At 39.2% G+C, this 18,914-nt stretch overlaps 1 protein-coding gene and 1 non-coding gene across 3 annotated transcripts in view; one reads left to right on the forward strand and one right to left on the reverse strand.

The window, feature by feature from the left end:
• The window catches only part of LOC124774941 (filamin-C), a 284,171-nt gene that overhangs the window by 85,589 nt on the left and 179,668 nt on the right, over positions 1–18,914 (forward strand). The gene's annotated exons all lie outside the window — the stretch shown is intronic.
• Positions 17,341–17,414, reverse strand: Trnas-cga. Its single transcript has one exon. It is a non-coding gene; the product is annotated as a tRNA-Ser (tRNA).

The raw sequence follows: 18,914 nt of genomic DNA on the forward strand, positions 1-18,914 counted from the left end.
AATTTGCACATGGTCCAGATCACAGCGAGACATTCTCTTTCTGTAGTTGAGTAGTATCTCTTGCCTTTTGTAAGTGTCCTAGAAGCACTTTCTCTTTTCCATGGAAAATTTGCACCAGAACAGCACCGATCCCATACCCACCGGCATCTGTGTGTACTTCTGTAAGCTCTCTCTCATCATACAGACCAAGTACAGGGTCAGTCGTCAGAGCGTTTCACAGCACATCGAAAGAATCGTGTTGTGCATCACCCCAGATAAATTTAGCATAAACTTTTAACAACTCTTGGAGTGGCCTGGCTTTGATACAAAAGTCTTTGATAAAATGACGGTAATAAGAACATAATGTGAGGAAGCTTCTCAAATCTCTAATACTTTTAGGAATAGGGAATTTCGTCATAGATCTCACCTTTTCTGGGTCTGGCTGCACACCTTTGTTTGACACAAGGTGTCCAAGTATTTTGATTTCTTTTGCTCCAAAGAGACACTTCCTTGGATTAAGTTTGTCCGCCTTGTTGGCAACACTTAAGAAAGGCCCTCAGTCTTTTTATATGTTCATCAAATGTCTCTGAGAACACTGTAATGTCATCTAAATAACAAAGACACATCGTCCACTTCAGGTGACTTAGAAGATTATCCATCATTCATTCAAAAGTTACTGGTGCATTACACAAACCAAACAGCATTATCTTAAACTCATACAGGGCCTCAGGGGTTATGAATGCAGTTTTCTCACCATCAGCCTCATCTACTTCGATTTGCCAGTATCCCGAGTACATGTCCATGGCTGAGAAAAACGTAGCCCCCTTCAGACAATCTAGTGTATTGTCAGTTCGTGGTAGAGGGTAAACATCCTTTTTAGTTATCTTATTAAGCTTCCTCTAATGAACATAAAAGTGCCAACTGCCATCCTTCTTCCTGACAAGGACCACTGGTTATGACAATGGGCTCTGCGAAGGCTGAATGGTGTCATTCTTCATCATTTTCTCTACCTTGTCGGATTATTCGATGTTCCATTGCTGACACAAGGTATGTTCTCTGGCTTATTGGTTGATGGTCTCCAGTGCTAATCTGGTGCTTCACTGTTGATTTGTCTAATTTGCTCTTCGCCTGCGGATTGAAGCATTCTTGTAGAATGTCAAGTAGCTTCTTCTGTTGTTCCTTAGTGAGATCTGGTGATGATCGAGCTAGAAGATCGTGTCTCGTATTGATAGTGCTAATTTCGCCCACAGACTCAGCATGGGAGGTTTCTATGACGCTGAGCTGTTCTTCAATTAACAGCTCAGTGTTTGCTATGCACATGTGTCTGGGAAGGCTCTGCGGTTCTCGGCGACAGTTAACTATCCACAATTCACCGAATCCGTCCTTAAAAAGAGATCACAGAGGCTGGGATGACGAAGTTATTCTTCAGTGGTACGCTTCTCTTACATTCCACTACAAGATCCATGGGTTGATGCATGGTATGACATGTGAAAGTTACCTATCTAGTGCTGAGTGAAGGAATGATCGCTCCATCCAGCACACAGTCTCCATAAACTCAGATGCGCGTCTTCCTGTCCACAGTATCTCATCTTGTCTAGCATAATCTTCGAGTGACCACAGTCTATAATTGCCTGAGAAGCTTTCAAAAAATCCCATCCGAGAATCATGTCATGACAACACACTTATAAGATGATGAATTCTGAGGGCTGCATATGGCCTTTTGTACCCACATGTATGGTACATCTTCCTGTAGATTTTACATATTTCCCATTAGCCACCTTCAGCAGAGATGTTTTGCTGTCGACGAATACAGTTTTCTGCAACTGGTGACGGAACTTTTCCAAAATGACTGAATATGATGCTCCAGAGTCCACGAGAGCTTGGGCTGGTCAGCCGTCCATGAGGATATCGACGTAGTTTCGTATCATTTTTGTAGTGATCGACGGCGGAGGATTTTTTTTCTACGGCGGCCTCACCTCCAAGGAAGGCCGCACCCTTTAGTTTTCCAGGTTGCGGCGGGTAGGTGATCGGCTGGAGCTTCTAAACAGCGATGGAGACTCTGATTGTAATGTTATGGAGCGTCCTCTCCAGCGGCTATCTTGCGGCGATGGTGACCTACGTCGTCCTACACCCACATCTTCTTGTTAATCTTTGTCGTACAGGAGTTGGCATCGGCTAAGATCGGTTTGCTGTTTTCTGGCACAGGTGTCATCAAATATCCGCCGCCTTTCTCCACAATAGCGCACCACGTGTCTCGGTCGTCCACAGTGGAAACATACTGTCGGTTATCCTGGGTCCTCCAGACGTCAGTCTTCCTTGGTGCCCAAACAGGTTCCTCATGCGGCATTGTAGGAACGTAACTTCGCGTGGGTCTCGACTTTTTCACTGTTTTAAAGGGAATTGGAGGAGAGATTGGGTTCAATGTCTGCTCCACTTCCTCCCTTATGACCTCTTGAAATGAAATGTCTCGGGTTTTTGTTTGCTATGCAATCCAAGTGCCTTCTGAACTTCCTCTCTCACTATCTGATGAACACTTACGAAATCAGTTTCTTCCTCTGTCACAGACATCGATATGAAATTTGGAAGCTGTTCAAACTTCTTGTGTGTAATTCTTTTTTGGTGCATTGTCTCGATATATTGGCACCATTTTATGAAGTCGTCTTCTGTTGAAACCTCCTTCAGGAGTGGGGGTTGACACATGTCCTCAGCAACACCGTTCATGAGATGTGCAACCTTATCTTCCTCCTCCATTCTAGGATCCGCTATTTTACACAGCTCCAAGACGTCTTGAATGTAGGATGCTGTAGTTTCTCTGTAGGATGCTGTAGTATCTCCTGGACGCTGTGCCCTGCATTTTAATTTATCTTCAGCCTTGCACTTCTGTCTTTGTGTGTTGCCGAAATACTTGTGCAGTTCCATCTCGAATACTTCCCAGCTTGTGAACTTCTCCTCGTTGTTCTCATACCATTGCTTGGCAGTGCCCTCTAAGTAGAAAAATACGTTAGCCAAACACATGCTCATATACCTTCAGCCACTTGTTTGGATCTTGGCCATCGTCACCAGAGAACCCGGAAGAATGTCTCATGTGGTGGCACACAGATGCTGTCATCGTAACATCCTCTTCTTCTTTCTCCGGTAGATTGTGATCTACTGAATATGGCTCGAACATGGGTTTCTTGCCACGTAAACGGTGGCTCTGTCATGGCCTGATGTTAGCCACTGTGTCGTCAATAATGTGCGCTGTCACAAGTTCCAATACCCAGGGTCTCCACCAGAATAATGTCACATAGAAGAAGGCGTAATTAGATGAATGACAAACACGAACTTCACTTAACAAAGGTTTATTCAGCACTTGCACATACAAGAGCCTCCGGCCAGAACACATTCGGTATATATACAATTACAGAACATTCCAGTACAATGATACTTGACGTCTGTGGATTCTTCTAGAATGTACTCGAACCGAATATAGAAATTAAAATTGTAGAGTCCAAGTGAGCTTTGAACTCACGACCCTCCATGCAACAGTTTAGCATCATAATCATGGTGCTATTCAGCTTCTTCTGCAACAATATATTAGCTATAATGGTGACAAATAGACCTGATCTCTTTGAGGATGGCATCATTGAAGCAGTTATCAGTGACTGTGAGGCACTTGTAACAATAATGGTTGCTCAAAGACAAAGGTCAGTTAAAACAAATAGAAAGGTTTATATGTTCAATAAACTAGATAAAAAAGCAGTGGTATCATATCTCAATGAGAAACTTGAAACGTTTAGCACAAGACAGGGGAATATAGGTGAACTATGGCTCAAGTTTAAAAGAATAGCTGACCATGCACTGTTTTATCCAGTGGAACAGCTCATAATGGGAGAGGTCCTCCATGGCATAGAGTTGCTGTAAAGAAACTTGAAGATAAACAGAGATTACTGCATAGCAGGTTTAAAATAAAGCATAGATAAAGAGATGCTGAATGAAACCTGTTTGGCTGTCAAGAGAGCAATGTGTGAAGCCTTCAGTGACTACTGTAGCAGAATAGTGTCAAGTGATCTTTCACAAACTCCAAAGAAATTCTTTTAGTATGTAAAGGCTGTTAGTAGCATCAACGCTAGTGTTGAGTTTCTCATGGATGAGACAGGAACTGAAACTGAGTGTAGCAAAGCAGAAGTAGGAATGCTTAACTCAATTTTAAAATGTTCTTTTACAAAGGAAAACCCAGGTGTATTGCCCCTGTGTAATTCTTGTACCACTGAAATGATGAGTGCAATAGATTTTAGTATCAATGGCGTTGAGAAACAGCTTCCACTCCCAGGGCCCAATGGAGTCTCTATCAGATTCTATACTGAATTTGCAGCTGCAAACTATGTGTCATAGATCCGTCAAACAAGAAATTATGCCCACCAATTGACAGAAAGTATGGATCACACCGATCTAAAAGAAAGGTAGTAGAAGTGATCCAGAGAAATCTTTGACTAGATTTTCTTGTAGAATTTTAGAACACATTCTGAGGTCAAACATAATAAGTTATCTCAAACAGAATAACATCCTCTATGCCAACCAGCATGCATTCTGAAAATATAAATCATGTGAAATCCTACCTGCACTTTTTTGACATGACATACTGAAAGCTTTGAATCAAGGCAGGCAGGTTGATGCAGTATTTCTTGATTTACAAAAAGCTTTTGAATCAGTACCACATCTTCACTTATTGCCGATAGTACAATAGTATGGGATATAGAGCAAAATTTGTGACTCAATCAAGGATTTTTTGGTAGGGAGTACACAACTTGCCCCAGGGAAGTGTGTTGGGACCCTTGCTGTTCGTGTTGTATATTAATGATCTTGCAGACGATATTAATAGCAACCTCAGATTTTTCAGAGATGCTCCAGTAATCTGTAATGAAATACCCTTTGAAAGAAACAGCATAATTATTCAGTTGGCTATTGATAAGATTCAATTATTGGGAAATTACTGGGGAAATGCAATCTGTCTACAAAGGATATTAATTAGAATCACTCGTATGACACATCATAGAATATTACTCAAGTCTATGGAACCCATGTCAAATAGTACTAACAGGGGATATTGAATGTTTGGTTTGTTTCATCTGTGGGGGAGTATCATAGAGATGCTGAAGAAACTGAACTGGCAGACTCCTGAAGATAAATGCAAACTACCCCTTGAAAATGTACTTTCAAAGTTTTCAAGAACCGGTGTTAAATGATAACTAGGAATATACAACAACCGTCTATGCATCGCTCCATTAGGGAGAGTGAAGATAAGAGTAAATTAATTAAAACACACAGAGAGGCATTTAAACAGTCATTGTTCCTGCACTACGAATATGAATGGAATGGGGAAGAAACCCTAATAACTGGGACTACGGGACATACTATCTGCCGTACACTTCACAGTGGTTTGCAGAGTGCAGATGTGGATGTGGGTGGGATATTTTTTTTCCAGGAAATCTACATCTACATACATACTCCGCTAGCCACCAAGCGGTGTGTGGCAGAGGGCACAATTAGTGCCAAAATCACATTCACCCCCCCCCCCCCCCCTCCCTCCCTCCGTGTTCCACACGCAGACCGCGCGAGGGAAAAATGATTTCCTGAATGCTTCAGTACAAGCTCTTAATTTCCATTATCTTTGAATGGTGATCATAGCGTGATTTGAAAGTTGGTGGTAATAATACATGCTCTCCAACTTTCTATGAGATGTGTAACGCACTCGCAATCGCTAAATGTACCAGTCGTGAATCTTGCCACTCTTCTTTGGACCTTCTCAATCTCTTGAATCAGACCCAGTTGGTAAGGATTCCATACAGACGAACAATACTCTAATACTGGATGACCTAACATATTTTAAGCAATTTCCTTTGTCGAATGACTGCATTGCTTCAGGATTCTACCAATAAACCACAATCTAGAGTTCGCCTTGCGCGTTACTTGTGTAATCTAATCATTCCATTTTGAGATCATTTCGAATAGTCACACCCAGATATTTGATGGATGGTACCGCTTCCAAAGACTGGGCACTTATTTTGTACTCTTACATTAATGGGGATTTTTGTCTTGTTATATCCAGTAGGTTACACTTACTAATATTGAGAGATAACTGTCAGTCATTACACCAAGCATTTATTTTCTGCAAATACTTATTGATTCATTCACAACTTTTGTGTGATACTACTTTCCTGTAGACTACAGCATCATCGGCAAACAGTCTAATGCCACTGTCAACACCATCAATCAGATTGTTTATGTAAATTGTAAAAAAGCAGTGGACCTCCTACGCTGCCCTGCGGCACACCTGAAGTTACGCTTTTTTCCGCTGAAGTCGCCACATTCAGGACGACATACTGCTCTCTGTCCATTAGAAAACTTTCTGTTCAACTGCATATGTCATCAGATAGACCATAATCACGCACTTTTTGGAGCAAGCGTCAGTGCGGAACTGAGTTGAACACCTTTCAAAAGGTGAGGAATGTGGCATCAACCTGGAAGCCGGTATCTAGAGCCTGTTGTATATTATGCACAAAAACGGCCAGCTGTGTCTCGCATGACCACTGTTTCCTAAAACCGTGCTGGTTTCTGCATATGAGCTTCTCAGAGTCTAGAAAGGTCATTATGTCTGAACACAAAATATGTTCCATCATTCTACAACAAATTGATGTCAGTGAAATTGGCTGGTAATTGTGTTCATCTGATTTTCTACCCTTTTTATGGATTGCTATGACCTGGGCCTTCTTCCAGTCTCGTGGAACTTTCCACTGTTCCAATGATCTCTGATAGATGGTTGATAAGAATGGTGCTATATACGTAGCATAGTCATAATCTTATGGTGATACCGTCTGGGCATGATGCCTTCCTGGCATCTAAGTATCTTAACTGTTTTACAATCACAGAGACACTAAACACTATGTCAGCCATCATTACGTTTGTTTGATAATTGAAGGGGGGAATGGTGCTGCAGTCTTCTACCATAAACAAGTTTTTTAAAGCTAGGTTTAGAATTTCGGCCTTCTGTTTATCATCATTCATTACATTACCCGTAATGTCAGCAAAAGAAGGTATTGAATTATTTGTTGCATTCATAGATTTTACCTACAACCAAAATTTTTTGGGGTTATTTTTAGAATCTGCAGATAAAATATTGCTTTCAAATTCATTAAAAGAATCTCTCATTGACCTTTTGACAGCTGCTTTCATTTCGCATAATTTCTGTTTGTCAGCGGGGCAGTGACTATGTTTATAACGAAGGTGCAAAATTCCCCGCTTTCTGAGCAACTTCGTAATATGATTGTTGTACCAAGGTGGATCCTTTCCCTCCCCTATATTTTTGCTAGGCACATATTTCTCTAGCATGTGGTGAACAATACCTTTAAATTCCGACCAAAGATGCTCAATATCTTTGTGTCCTGTGGTGAATGCTTGGAGCAGACCATGAAGGTATTCATTAATGATACTTTTATTTGCTTTGCCAAACAAGGAAACTCTACGCTGTTTCTTTGGTTTTTTTTTTGCAACTTCCACTGACAGAGAAGCCACAACGACGCTGTGGTCACTAATACCTTCTTCTAGATTAACTTCCTTCGCCAATTTAGTCAGCCGTCGAAAGGACCCAAGGATTTCCTCGGAACCCCCAGCGACAGGTATTGTTGGTGCCGACATGTGCAACAGTCTGCAGCTGGCTGCACCCCGCACACTCGATAGCCATCTGAAGAGCCTCTTCCACATTCCAGACAAGGACTCCCGGCAAGCACACCGAGTAAACGTTGGACTTCTTTCCCGCCCTAGCCACTATGTTCCGGTGGGGCTGCATGACCCGCCTAACATTGGAGCTCCCAATAACTAAAAAACCCCTACCCCCATGTGCCTGTCCGGACCTTGCTGAAGGAGCAGCCACTATCCTGGGCAGAAGGTGCATTCTGACCTGACTCAGCCCCCCCCCCCCCCCCTCCGGCACCCTCTGTCAGCATCAGATAGCACACTGAATCTATTAGCAAAGTGCATGGGATTTGGCAGGAGCCTGTGCGCCCCTCATGCAGCCTCCGCCTTGAGTCCTCGACGCCATCCATCACCAACACTGAGGGGGAGAGTGGGCCGGCGGGCTCAGTCGCACCTGAGGTCGGCTCAGTGACAGAGAGCTGTGACATCCCCACCTGCACATCCAGTGCAGCAGAGGCTGTCCCAGGCGCCCCATCCTCACCGCGCCTCAAGGTGGCACTGTGGAGCTTGTTGACTGTGACCAACAAAGCTTCCAGCTGCGTTTTAGATTAGATTAGATTAGATTAATACTAGTTCCATGGATCATGAATACGATATTTCGTAATGATGTGGAACGAGTCGAATTTTCCAATACATGACATAATTAGGTTAATTTAACAACATACTTAAGTTAATATAACAACTTTATTTTTTGTGTTTTTTTGTTTTTCTTTATTTTTTATTTTTATTTTTTTAATATTTTTGTTTTGCTTTTTTTCTTTTTTTTCTTAATTTATTTCTAAAAATTCCTCTGTGGAGTAGAAGGAGTTGTCATTCAGAAATTCTTTTAATTTCTTCTTAAATACTTGTTGGTTATCTGTCAGACTTTTGATACTATTTGGTAAGTGATCAAAGACTTTAGTGCCAGTAAAATTCACCCCTTTCTGTGCCAAAGTTAGATTTAATCTTGAATAGTGAAGATCATCCTTTCTCCTAATATTGTAGCTATGCACACTGCTATTACTTTTGAATTGGGTTTGGTTGTTAATAACAAATTTCATAAGAGAGTATATATACTGAGAAGCTACTGTGAATATCCCTAGATCCTTAAATAAATGTCTGCAGGATGATCTTGGGTGGACTCCAGCTATTATTCTGATTACACGCTTTTGTGCAATAAATACTTTATTCCTCAGTGATGAATTACCCCAAAATATGATGCCATATGAAAGCAATGAGTGAAAATAGGCGTAGTAAGCTAATTTACTAAGATGTTTATCACCAAAATTTGCAATGACCCTTATTGCATAAGTAGCTGAACTCGAACATTTCAGCAGATCATCAATGTGTTTCTTCCAATTTAATCTCTCATCAGTGGACATACCTAAAAATTTGGAATATTCTACCTTAGCTATATGCTTCTGATTAAGGTCTATATTTATTAATGGCGTCATACCATTCACTGTACGGAACTGTATGTACTGTGTCTTATCAAAATTCAGTGAGAGTCCGTTTACAAGGAACCACTTAGTAATTTTCTGAAAGACAGTATTGACAATTTCATCAGTTAATTCTTGTTTCTCAGGTGTGATTACTATACTTATATCATCAGCAAAGAGAACTAACTTTGCCTCTTCATGAATATAGAATGACAAGTCATTAATATATAATAAGAACAACAAAGGACCCAAGACTGACCCTTGTGGAACCCCATTCTTGATAGTTCCCCAGTTTGAGGAATGTGCTGATCTTTGCATGTTACGAGAACTACTTATTTCAACTTTCTGCACTCTTCCAGTTAGGTACGAATTAAACCATTTGTGCACTGTCCCACTCATGCCACAATACTTGAGCTTGTCTAGCAGAATTTCATGATTTACACAATCAAAAGCTTTTGGGAGATCACAAAAAATCCCAATGGGTGGTGTTCGGTTATTCAGATCATTCAAAACTTGACTGGTGAAAGCATATATGGCATTTTCTGTTGAAAAACCTTTCTGGAAACCAAACTGACATTTTGTTAGTACTTCATTTTTACAGATATGCGAAGCTACTCTTGAATACATTACTTTCAAAAATTTTGGATAAAGCTGTTAGAAGGGAGATTGGACGGTAATTGTTGACATCAGATCTATCCCCCTTTTTATGCAAAGGTATAACAATGGCATGTTTCAGTCTATCAGGGAAAATGCCCTGTTCCAGAGAGCTATTACACAGGTGGCTGAGAATCTTACTTATCTGTTGAGAACAAGCTTTTAGTATTTTGCTGGAAATGCCATCAATTCCATGTGAGTTTTTGCTTTTAATCAAGTTTATTATTTTCCTAATTTCAGAGGGAGAAGTGGGTGAGATTTCAATTGTATCAAATTGCATAGGTATGGCCTCTTCCATTAACAGCCTAGCATCTTCTAATGAACACCTGGATCCTACTATATCCACAACATTTAGAAAATGATTATTAAAAATATTTTCAACTTCTGACTTTTTGTTCGTAAAGTTTTCATTCAATTTGATGGTAATACTGTCTTCCTCTGCTCTTGGTTGACCTGTTTCTCTTTTAATAATATTCCAAATTGTTTTAATTTTATTATCAGAGTTGCTGATTTCAGACATGATACACATACTCCTGGATTTTTTAATAACTTTTCTTAATATAACACAGTAGTTTTTATAATGTTTGATAGGTTCTGGGTCACTACTCTTTCTTGCTGTCAGATACATTTCCCTTTTCCGGTTACAAGATATTTTTATACCCTTAGTAAGCCATGGTTTGTTACAAGGTTTCTTACGAGTATATTTAACTATTTTCTTGGGGAAGCAGTTTTCAAATGCATTTACAAAAATGTCATGAAATAAATTATATTTTAAATTGGCATCAGGTTCATGGTGCACCTCATCCCAGTCTAACTGCTGTAGGCTTTCCCTGAAATTTGCAATTGTTAAATCGTTGACTGAACGTACTACTTTGGAGGACTGTTTAGTATTGCTGAATGGAGCTATGTCATATATTGTAACTAGCTGTGCACCATGATCAAAAAGACCATTCTCAACAGGCTGAGCATTTATCTGGTTAAACTTATCTTGGTCTATAAAGAAGTTATCTATCAGTGAGCTGCTATCCTTTACCACTCGAGTAGGAAAATCAATAACGGGTGTCAAATTGAAACAACCGAGTAATACTTCAAGGTCATTTTTCCTATTACCCTCTTTCAGAGAATCTACATTGAAGTCCCCACAAATAATAATTTGCTTCCCCCTGTCTGACAGATAGCACAACAAGGAGTCCAAATTTTTCAGAAATAGATGAAAATTTCCTGATGGGGACCTATATACAGTTACAATTATAAATGTGCCTTTATTTAATTTAAGCTCACAGGCACATGCTTCTATATGTTTCTCTACACAAAACTTTTTTGTTTCTATACTTTTTGCACAATGATAACTTTTGACATATATGGCAACTCCTCCTTTCTCCATATTTTCTCTCATTACATGTGCAGAGAGCTTGTATCCACTTAAATTTACCTTATCCATATCAGTAACAATATGATGCTCAGACAGGCATAGCATATCTATTTCATTCTCAGCTTCTAAATCTTCTAAACAAACCAGAAGCTCATCTACTTTATTCTTTAAACTCCCAATATTTTGATGAAATATACTTACATTATTTTTAATTATACTTTTATGAGAACCTTTCCTTATTCTAACATTTGCAGTACTCTCCTGTCTGAGTTTCTCATTGTGCTTAGGCCTAGTTCCTATACCAGTGGTCACGTGGTGTTCAGAGAGGCAGATTATGTCAACTGGGTTGGGTGACTTCAATTCATCAATGCAATTACCTAGGACTGAGATACAACTTGGTGGAGATAAAATTTCTGGTGATTGGTGAAAATTTATAATTGATAGCTGTGATTGGTGATCCAATGTGCTAGAATTGTGCTGTTTAATTTCTTTCCTAAACTGAAGATTTGTTTCAATCCTGACCTCTCGTAGAACTTGACATCTTTCTGTCTTACCTAGCCTAAAAAAGGTGCTGCTCCAACACCTGTAACCACTGGTATTTTACCATTCATGGCAGTGCCTCCCCCCCTTAAATTTCCTGCTATTACCCCAGCCAGTTTCCCCTTCTCTTTCCTGTTGAGATGTAGGCCATGCCTGGTATAGTCCCACCTACTGAGATAATCAACAGGAACCACACCAATATGAGCCCCCGCACCCGACCCAAGCAGCCATTCCAACTCCAAATTAACTCTCCCAACAGAAGAGTTCAAATGAGGCCGGTCATGGCGTCTCAGGACAGATACAAATTCAACATTGGTGTGTCCCGATGCTGACGCAATCTTTACCAGGTCACACTCTATACTGTACCTAGGATCTCTGTCGATGCTGTTCCCTGTCCCTCCCACAATAACCAGGTGTCTTCCCTGGTAAATCCTTTACAGAGTGAACCTAAATCCTCTGTCACCTGATCCAGACTAGCACTTGGTTTGAAAAAATTTGTGACCTGGTATTCTGGTCCTAATTCCTCTTGCAGAAGTTGGCCTACACCTCTGGCATGAGAACTGCCTAACAACAAAACTTTCTTCCTTTTCGATGACTTTCCTACATTCTTTTTCAATTTCCTATTGAAAGTTTGTTGTGTCCTGTCTACACCTACCTCTGCTTGAGGCTCATCAGTTTCTAACTGAAGCAACAGGTCAAACTTATTTTTGACATTCACCACAAAACTGTCAGACTTAGTTCTAGGCCTGTTCCTTCTGCTACCTGTTGCCACTTCCCACCTCTCTTTGCCCTTCTCCTTCCTTAACCTGTCCAGATCTTCCCTAGCCTGATCTAGCTCAGCCTGAAGGGCACCAATTTTCCCCTCCTGTTCCACTATCTTCCTATCTCTGCTGCAAATCCTACATAACCACTGATGAGCCTGATCCACTTTCCCAACACCCACGCCACTGCAGTCCCCCCAGTGAAAAAAACTACTGCATCCATCACACCAAACCCCGGAACTAACAATTCTACGGCAAGTCAGGCACTTCTCACTCATGGCAAAAATAATACTTTAGCTAGAATAATTCAATTAAATTACCGAAAATCAAAAAAGACGTTACAAGAATTAAGCCTATTCACAAATGTATATAAGCAAGTTTCTGATTTAAAATTCCGCTGTTTTTCTGAGATCTGTATTAAAACAATGAAGGTATACGCTATTTATTATATATTTCACTCGATGGAATGAAAAAAAAGGACAATTAAACAAGATACTTGAACTTTGATTCTCCAAAAACGTTACGAGACTTAGGCCTATAAACAAATGTATATAGGCAAGTTTCTGATATAAAGTTACTCTGTTTTTCTGAAATCTGTATTAAAACAGTGAAGTTATACGCTATTTACGGTAGTTTACTTATTTGTTACCGAGAAACTAGTTAAATTACCGTGAAACAAGAAACAAACACGTTTACAAAATTTAAGCCTAAGTGCGACTTCGCGAAGTTACGATCTTTTCGTGTTTTTAAAGAAATACGCAAAGAAAAGTCAAACCTTTAAGGGCAAGACTAAACGATACACTAATGCACGTATTTAATTTGTTGTCGGCGTTAAACTAAATTATATTCCTGTCTAAATCACTTAACTTTCTGGAAATGGTTTCTGGCGTCACTTACTCGGCGGCCATCTTGGAACGTGGCCAACTCCTCCTGCATCCACATACAACAGACACAGTCCCTATCCATCTAGCTAATAAGTGATGTACTATAAGAAACTTACGGAAATCTACTGCTACACGAGGTTAACAGCTTCACTCTAGTAGGCAAAAAGGACACTCAACAATCAAAAACAATAACAATGTGTTGTAAAAGCTAGATCTGGTGCTTATTTTCCTGCTAGGGGCTATCTAGTGAATACCGAGGAATAAGACAGTAACCTAAAAGAAACTGCTAGGGGATACCTAGTGAATATTATTGACAAATTAAACAGTAACCTACGGTAAGCTACACCTACTGATTATCCCATGTACTTATAATGTAAACAAGCATTTATATACAAGCGAAAATGCCCTAATAAAACTATAAAAAACTGCTACCTTAAATGTATTGAGTCTGAATGAAACTAATAAACGTAAATACTGAGTATTTTACATTGAGAGATGCAAATACAAAACAAAACCTTTAGCTAACAATAAGAGTTCAGAAAGTAAAGCACAAACTCTGTAAGAACCAATGGGCTTACAGTACACAATCACTAATGCCGACAACAAGCTAAGGAATTTAAGCACACGGTGAGGTGAGTTTTAGCTTTTTGCTAACTAAACTGTATATAAGAAGGGCTCAGAAGTTGTATTGTAACACTGATTTGCTCATATATTGTAGTGTAACACTAATTTACCACATATTTTACATTTTTTAAACTGTTAATGATCACAAGTTGTGCTAGTCAAATGTATAAAAGTGAGGTTAGAATTCACTGTCAGTATCACTTTGCTAATGAAACATATAAAAACTGCTACCTTCAATGTATCGAGTCTAAATGACACTAATAAACATGAATACTGAGTATTGTACACTAATTTAAACTGATTAACCCTTGTATTTATATTATCTTGTAACACAGCAAGCAAAAAGCACTGTAGCTGGCGTCAGGGCTGCCAACAAAACCAACTTTGCTAATAGATTCAGTGTGCTTACAGTCCTGTAAGTATTTTGAACATTGTTGACAGAGACATGTTATTGGCCTGTAATTTCTGGGCGTAGCCACTTTAGCTGGGTCCTTCTATATGAAATATATTTTTCCAGTTGCTGGCCATTTAGTGATGTTTCTTGTCTGCAACATTACAGTGAACAGTTCATCCACTGCAGACCGGTCAGGTATTTGAGCCAGTTGTGTAATTGATTTGTTGCCAGGAGATGTCCTGTTCTTGACTTTCTTCATTCTTTTCTCAACCACTTCAGGTGCTAGTCCCAGCTGTTTCATACTGTGCTTTGAAAATGTACTTTCAAAGTGCTTGATCCACTCAGCAGTTTTGTTGTAGTCTTTTTCATTTCCAAGGGATCTTTCCAGAAGTTGATTATTGCCTCTCTCTCTCTGGTTTTCCAACTTTTGTGTCAGCTTGCTCTGATTGATTTAGACAGATTGATTTTGCCCATACTGGAAGATCCTGACCTTATGCCTGAATATTGGTTTATCTCACTAATAGAAAACTGTAACTAACAAATAACACTAGATAACAACATAATATCTAGTTACTGTTTTCCGACTAAATCACTCAAGGACATTTTATTTATTAAAAAATCTTGTGAATAATTTAGACAGAAAACATGCATTGAAGTGCAGTATGATTATAGACTTCTGCATGGAATTAGTCTGCGTTGTTAATAAATCCATAAAAGATTGACAACAGTACTGCTACAAAATAAACGGAACTGAGCAGAAGAGATCGTATGAGTAAAATATCAGAAATATTATTGGTCCTTGTGATATACAGTGTAACCCTCCTATTATATTCCCAGAATTAACATTACCTTGTTGTTTGCTTTTTTTATCGGTCTCCTCAAATTCTCTGTGTTCAGAATGCTATAGTTCACTGTACGTAGGAAGGTGGCCCAGTTTTCAGCTGTTCTGCACATCCCCCTCCATTAATGCCAAGCAGCCAATAACATTCATTCTCTCTCCGAGGTGCTACCCTTGAGTTACAACTAGACTGCGAGAATCTCTCTCCCGCATGCTGTGCTGTTGCCTTACTTCAGGACAGTACACTTTCATTCACAAAGCAACTGAAATATTCATTCAGTTGTCAATGTTACTTTCTTGTACCAGTGTAAATGTGAATGTGTGTCTGTAAATGTTTTAGTGTGATTGCCAGATAAATATGTCCGATGATGGCAGTAAACATGAAGTGCTTCACAAGCAAGCAAGTAGGTTTACCACAGTTACAACTTTTTTAAAGGTGGGTCTGAAAGTGAGACTCCTATTTTTGACATCTTTAGGACACAACAATGAACTGGAGCAGCATGAGTCTGTAAGAGAACTGTACAGAGAATAGTAAACAAAATTGTTGAAGCCGTAAAAACATCAGGAAAATTTGGTTTTGTGTAGCCTGGAAAACACTGAAATCACAGGAAAGCTGTAACACAAATGAATGGTTTTAACAGTGATATTTAGAGTGCTCAATGTTTGAAGTGTATATAAGTAGTGAATACCCAAAGTGACAAAAACTTGGTGCAATTATGAAAGAGAGAAATGGCTTCAGATGTAGCAATTTGTCAATGCAAATAATTTTAAGACATTGATTTCAGATATGTTACGAAGAGAGTTTTTGATTGAAAGATGTAACATAGGTGCATCACGAACCACATCACTTCTAAAGTTGTACAATACAAGAGGAGGAGATAGTTAAAAAGTGTATTACTTTGATGAAACATGGGTGAGTCAGACTTATTCCATGAATGCTTGCTGGAATATGAGTGATGGTACTGGTAGTTCTAAAGTTCCCATAGGAATAGGTTCTCAGATAATTATGCTGCAGGCTGACTCTTCTTCTGGTTTTGTTCCTGAGAGTAAACTTGTGTTTAGGTGTAGGAGCAACAGCACTGAATATCATTTGGAAATGAACACTGTCAGTTTCAAGAAGTGGTTCACTGAACAATTCTTGCCATACCTTGCTTTGTAGCCAGTCATTGTAACTACCGTGCTAGTTGTCATTCAGCTATTACAGAGAAAACACTCGAGTGCAAACACCAGCAAAGCAGATATAGTGCTCTGACTTTTAAGTATTTCACACAGTGTCACTCACATGCCAGACTTTTGCAGCTTATTAATTTACACAATTCCCATGACAGAATGTACAAATTTGACTTCTTGCCTGTGAGTATGGTCACAAAGTTTTACTTTCAGCCACTTATCACTGTCAGTACAACACAATAGAATTTATTCAAGTGCAGGTCACAAAACATGTGGAAGGGGGAGCAATAAAACATTCAACATAACAAACACTGAATCGCTTGTGCACGAAGCAATAGAAAACAGTGCCCTTCAACATGGGCACGGTGTGTGCAGTGTGCTGAAAAGCTTCAGAAAGACGACTGATAGGGAGGTGGAGATAAATGTAAGCCTTGTACCTATCACCCTAAATATACAATAGGTGGCTTGGACACTGACGCAGATAGCAGTGACAATTGTATTAAGATGTAAACTTTAGAACAAATATAGTAATAGTATTTCTTGGTTTTAAATATTCCTAGACTTTACTGATTAGGAAATTGTATCTTATGAAGTATGTAAACTATAATGTTCCACATATTGCCCAAGGAGAAGTCAAGCTTTGCTTCACATGTTCTGTGCTCTAATTACTCACGAGAATGCAGCTGGATAAAGTCGTCATAATACCTGGTGACAGTTAAATATATTATAACATACTGACAATTTTTATGGTAGTCTTCTGCACGCCTCTTTACCATTAGTAATTCGTTTTTACGCACTGTAATTTACATTTAACTGCTCTCTCTCTCTCTCTCTCTCTCTCTCTCTCTCTCTCACACACACACACACACACACACACACACACACACACTGTACAAATTATTAAAAAATTATATGGTGTAGAAACAGTTGTCAAGCATGTATAATGATGAAACTTCCTGGCAGATTAAAACTGTGTGCACCGACCGAGACTCGAACTCGGGACCTTTGCCTTTCGCGGGCAAGTGCTCTACCATCTGAGCTACCGAAGCACGACTCGCGCCCGGCCCTCACAGCTTTACTTCTGCCAGTATCTCGTCTCCTACCTTCCAAACATGTATAATGATGTTTATTTGAGTTGAGTTTGATGTTAATTTTCATGTGTATTACATTTTTATTCTTATAATACAGTCCAAATCACAATAAATGACAATTATTGCAACCCATTTTGATTATCTTGTCGTCAGACAATTGCCATTTTGAGAAAAATTGTACTTGATGTATTCACAAAACTGCTTCAGTTCCTGGCTTTTGATGTCACACGGGCTAATGCTGTGGAGCAGCAGATGCAACTTCAAAACGTGAAGTACAATATAATGTACCAAAGCCAAGCGAACTTGACTGTTGACCACAGCAACACATTTTGGCAACAATAACTTTGTTTGCTAGCTCTGTGCTGCCACACGTGCGCAGACCTCACCCCCTCCGTGCTTGCCTGTATCTCTGCCTCTACGCGTAGATGTGTCATCCTACATGATGCACGTTATAATTCCCATTCAGTTTTGCGTGATCATAATTATCAATTTTCTGCAGTTTACACTTAATGAAACAATGTTACTGGAGAAAAACAAGAAATAGGTGTAATTAAGATGTAATGACACTGGCAAGATATCGGCTTTCAAGTAATATTTACAAACATTATGCAGTAAACTTTTTTGAGCTCTAGTTCTAAATCAGCCGAAGATGTGTAACGTTTAAACAATTTGTGCCACCTCTACCAGCATAACAATAACTATGCTGTGTATTGTTCATACTTCTGTTGTCAAAATCTTCAGTATTGCTGTGAATGGGAGGAAATTTTGCAACAATAAAAAAAGAGGTATAGTTGCACCTCTTCCAGATAGCACAGGGTGTCCCACTCAAACCTCCGTGATTTCAAAGACCCATAAAAAAACCGTAGTAGATATGAAATGAAAAATGCAGCAATTTGTAGAGCATCTCAGAGAATTTATTTATTTATTATCAATACACCTTCTAACAATACCACCACTTGCAAAATAGGTTAGAAATCAGATTAATAATGTTGCTCACGTATCATATGTTCACTTTATCGGGCAACAACAAAGTTATTGACTGTGGATGCTATCGTCAGAATGGAAATAATGAAGTCCCTGTAAAAAAGTCATTAATTTTGGCACTTATCTTGAGTGAATTCCCACGTAGATTTCGTCAAAGTTATTATGGCTCATCTTGTTGATTCTAGGCTGATTCCACTTTGACTGCTAGAAGGTCCAGATCTGTATTTTAGCAATATTTGAAGACCTAAGAAATGCGTTTTTCAGGAAATTCTTAATGATCAAACAATCCCAGACCAGAACAATGGTATGGTAGATATAGTTTTTGACTTTGTGTAATGATCCACATTTTTATTAAACTTCTTGTAAATTCACATATACTTCTTAATTTTCACATCATTAAGAAACCAGTTTTGTATCAATCTTCATATATTTAATTTCGACTTTAACTGAACACAAGACTTGACTGTTCTTTTA

This window comes from Schistocerca piceifrons, chromosome 2 (assembly GCF_021461385.2).
Source record: "Schistocerca piceifrons isolate TAMUIC-IGC-003096 chromosome 2, iqSchPice1.1, whole genome shotgun sequence".
NCBI lineage: Eukaryota > Metazoa > Arthropoda > Insecta > Orthoptera > Acrididae > Schistocerca > Schistocerca piceifrons.